The sequence below is a fragment of the Nothoprocta perdicaria genome, unplaced genomic scaffold, assembly GCF_003342845.1.
Source record: "Nothoprocta perdicaria isolate Ctin4 unplaced genomic scaffold, notPer1 scaffold_10, whole genome shotgun sequence".
NCBI lineage: Eukaryota > Metazoa > Chordata > Aves > Tinamiformes > Tinamidae > Nothoprocta > Nothoprocta perdicaria.
This window is the reverse complement of record NW_020454094.1, coordinates 1,762,154-1,766,804: the sequence shown is the minus strand read 5'-3', so window position 1 is coordinate 1,766,804 and position 4,651 is coordinate 1,762,154.

The following is a 4,651-nucleotide window of genomic DNA, read 5'->3' as shown; positions in this document are numbered from 1 at the left end:
TGTCACCTCCTGGAGGGGAAGGTCTCTACAGGTTTGCAGTAGAGAGCACAGGGACCAGAGTCTGAAGTCAGGTAGGAGACACAAAAATTCATGTTGGRGCTTCTGGACAGAACATGTCTACAGGCTTGGTCTGGGTTGGAGCCTCTCTCCTGCTCTCTGGAACGTGTTCTTGGAGTGGGCCAGCTTCGTTGTACCACGTGGCCACGTGTCCATCCTGGGGGGCCCAAAGTACATGGAGCCTGTTGGATTACAGGAGGCCACAGGTGCAGAGAGACCTTGGCTGTCTTTGCCCCGCTTTCCCCTGGCTTGTTGCAGTGCAATGTCATGGCATTTCCTTCCTTCTGCTGGATTCACTCCACGTGGCCACTGGCATGTGAACCAGACCGCATGAGGGAGCAGCAATGCTATGAAGGTCAGTCTGTGGGGCAGAACTGGTGGCTTTGAGCCACTACCATGACCCCCTGGAAGCCCCGGGGATCCTCTCCAAGGACCTTTGCCTTGCTTAGGGTGAGTTCCCATCGTCGGGAGGAGATGTTTACTGGCTGCAGGGCTGAGAAGTGGCTGCCCAACATTTGATCCTGGCAAACAGATGATCCAGTCGCAGAGGAGATGAACTCAAGCCRCAGACAACACTTGGAAGTAAGGGAGGCATAAATCCACAGACAGCCTGTCCAGAGCCTTCTTGGCAGGATGCTTCCCCAGCACGTGCTTGAGCAGTGAATCACGATCACCACCCCAGGGCAGAGCAGCRTGAGGTGGCCCTGTTAACAGAAGAAGAATTTGCACTGCAGCTTCCTTTTATAGGAGGCATCTCTGGTTCTTAGCAAAACCTCCCATATGGCAGGAGCGGTTTCAGTGATCTGCCAGAGGAGCTCTGGGGTCCGTCAAGACTTGCCTCTAAACAACTCGTGAGSTGCCTGGTTGGCCTCAGGCTCTCTGTAGTATTTCAGGGAGGTGCAAATAGCAGCGAGAGCGTGCAGCCTGTCTAAAGCTTCTGCAGCTATGTTAAGAAGTGCTTGACTGCTCTTTGTTCCTTCCATTTTAATAATGGAGGAGCAGTGAGTCGACATGGGAGCTTTTTCAGCACTTAACGGAAGGATGAGAACTGAAGAGACCCAGGTTTTCAAACTGGGATGTTTCAAGTCACTAATTTAAACCCATATCTAAGYACCTGCAGCAAAGTGGTTGGGGAGACGGGCTGGGCACTTGCCGTTTGTTGGGATTTGGGGGTAGTTGATCCTTTTAATAACTGAAYTCTGTTACAGGTGCTTAAACCCTGAGATGCCTCATTCTAAGTGCCTGCATTAGCCTGTTCTGCCYGAACTCTGCATTTATCCAGCATCTCTTCCAGCTGCCTTTATTTAGGTGTTAGCATTAAGTAAGTAGCAACTCCTAGCAGTGCAACTGGGGTTGGAAATCCTTCTCCCACTTGCACTATGGGGGTGTGTGCAATACCAGGAGCAATGATGCTCCTGGTGCTCTGACCTGTCCCAGAGCTTTTGGAGACGTGCCGTGTGTGAGAAATCCTCWTAGGCTTGCAGCACACATCCTATGGACGCAACAAAAATGTCAAAATCAATCTCKTTTTCTAGTTTTCTTCTCTGCCCAAGCAGTAGCAGCACTTCTGACCTCCTTGGGATGCTGTGGCGCTCGGCTGCTGGTGTTGGCTCCGTGTTGCCCACAGTCTGCAGTCCTGTTGAGCTCGTCTAGGCCAAGAGCAGCCCTGCTGCAGCAGCTCCTCGTGTATCACCTACCTTGGCATTCCTCTATGGAAAACGATGTCAACATTGGCTTGTGCAACAGAGTTTAGTCACGTGCTGCTAGTTGGTAATAAATCGGTAATTTTGTTCCGACGGTGGCATCCTGGAAGGCGRTGGCAGCATTAGCACTATCGGTCATCAAGATGACTGATATCCTACCAGGCTGGCACTGGGCAGGGGCAGGGGAACGTGCAGTTGTTGCTTTAAGGGTGTCAGATTATCTTGCTGAGCTGAAGCAAGAATCGGTATCAGGAAGACCTCATGTGGGCAGCGGTTTTGCAGGCAGAGTTGCCACATCAGCCGTTTCTGGGCTAAAAGACCCTGCCCTTCACTTAAGGGAGGGTTTTTTGTCCAGGGGACTCATCAGGTGGTTGCTCGAGTTTGACACAAATGTGAAGGATGGTAAAAACTGTAAAGGTAAAACTGTACACTTAGAGTGCTAAAGGAAGAACCCTATTTAGATCACTTTTTTAAATAGCAGCTATTAACRATAATTATCTGTTGCAATAATGTCAACAATTAATGGGTAATGATATACAGTTTGCCCATTTATACGCTGCTGATTATGTGTTATGTGCACATGTTAATGACTGTGACATAGAAAATGATAGAAAAAAAAAATGTAAGGTGGCTTTCAGTCTCCAAAAGTCACTAGCATCTTCTTTGGCAGAACGTGGAGCACTGAGGAGCAGAGGGAGGAAAACAGAGGTTGGATGTGGATTGATATCTATTAATTTCCATACAGGACCATGCTTGAGGTCTGRGAATCTGTGGCAGTAGGTCCAATGTTAACACAAATTTAGTACCCCACAAAGAGCTCCCAAGAATATATGTTTCTGTGGGAGGCTGGTGGGAATGGTCCGGCTCTGCTGGACTTGCAGCTTGACCTAGAGGCACCTGGCTCAGGGCTGGAGTCCTTAACCCTTGGATCAACCAGCTGATGAGTGTGATGGACCTTTCCTCATCTGAGCCTCGTCTGAAACAGCGGTTTGGCGCAGGCATAGACACTATGCTGGCCATAGAGCCATAAGGAGGACTGTGACCAGCTGTTTGGATAGTGTTTTCATGTACATTTTTCTTGGCTGTGGTCAGGTTGAGATGTTCTCCTGGTGGACAACAGGATATAAAGCAAATGTTGAGATAATAGTTCTCTGGGTCAGTGGACGATGAGCATTAATTTTGGAAAGGAAGAAAAGGTTGAGCATTTGTCAGGCATGAGGATGGAGAGTCTGGCACGCAGATGGCCTCAAGTTGTTCTGGACATAGATAGCTGCTTCCCCTCATAGCTGAACAGGCCTGTCCTTGATTTTGTCTCCTACCAAAGAAGAAGGACCACAGTTTGAACTCTAAAATCTGTCTCTTTTGAAGGGATAAGTGGTTTGGTGACTCAGCAGRTGAGCTTGGGAATTCTGGCCTTGCACTGTGGAGCCTGTTTGCTCAAGAGCTTTTCTTCAAGCATGGAGGGAATAGTGCTGCTGGCTCGAGTGAAACCCATATTGCCCCAGGTTAGGCAATCAAAGGATAGGGAGCCATCAAACACATCTGTGACTCTTCTGATTTTTGTTCTAGGGAATCAACATGCATTTCACAATTGGGCAAAGCACAGAGGTCAGTAAGTATCAGCTTAGAGGTCCTATTTTGCAAAGGCCCTGGAGGATGGCGACCAGAAGAACCCTCTCCTGAGTGTTTTTCTGGGAGTGCTGAGGTGTCTTGGACTGGGTTGGTGGGAGTGAGGAAGACAGTTGTCTTGTCAGAGACTCTTCTAACAGGGAGACACTGCTCAGAATGAAGTACGGAGCTGAAAATGGAAAAAGTAGATGAAGAGAGTGGATGAGACCTGTAAGCGGTAGTGAATTACTTGAATAACATCTCCTAGAATCATAAAACCATTCAGATTGCAAGAGACTTCAAGAGACCTTCTTGCTCAAAACAGGATCAAGACTGAGTCTGGATGTTCTCCCTTACCTGTAGTAACTGGGCAAGTGTGGTGCTAACCAAGTGACCCAGCTGTAGGAAGAACGCCGTCAAAACATGAGTTCTGCATGTCTGACAGCACTTGCATGGACACAGGCTTCCAGTTGGAGTTGCTTGGTCCCCCAGCAAGGCCCAAGGGTTGGGGAAATCCTCAGCCTCTCGAGCTGATTCCACGCATGTTCCTTCTCTGTTGAAGGGCTGTATTTGGTGGCAGTGACGTCTCGGTCGCGGATCTGGTACCGTAAATAGGTTATGGAGCTGTCGCTGGAGTCACCATGTCGGGTTGTTGGTCTCTGTCATTACGTGATTCACAGTGACTCTGTGCAGACTAAGCACATAAAGCAGATTACACCCTGCGAGATGCGAGGCTCTTATCTTGTTACGAGAGTTGGTTGTCAACCAACTTGCTGCGCAGGCTGTCTGCTGTCAGTGCCCATTCATCTGCTCCGAGGGTGTTTGTGCAGAGTGACAGCCCTGCACCATGCCATGCGATAACTCATCGCTCCTTAAGCACGGCGTGATTTTCTTTCTTCTAAGCTGATTTTTTTTTGCAGCCTCTCTCAGAGGCAGATGAGGGTATCRGAACTTGGCTTATTTTTGTGGACAAAAGGGCTTCTCCCTAGGGGCCTAGAAACATCCCAAACTTGATCTGTGATCTGTGTTTGGGTGAATGCAAGTGAACTCTTGCATTTCAAGCCACAATGTGACGTGTTTCTGGCCATCAAAATGCTGGCACGTCATGGGGCTGATCCCCCCACCAAAAGTAGYGCCCTACATACTAGCTCTTGCCCTRCTTTATTCTGCATAAAGCACRTTCCCATGTCCCAGTCACGTATTGGGGCCTTCCCAATCTGGCCATGGCTTCCCTCCGAGCAATGCTAGGGAATGGAACATCTCTCGTATGAAGAGAGGCTGAG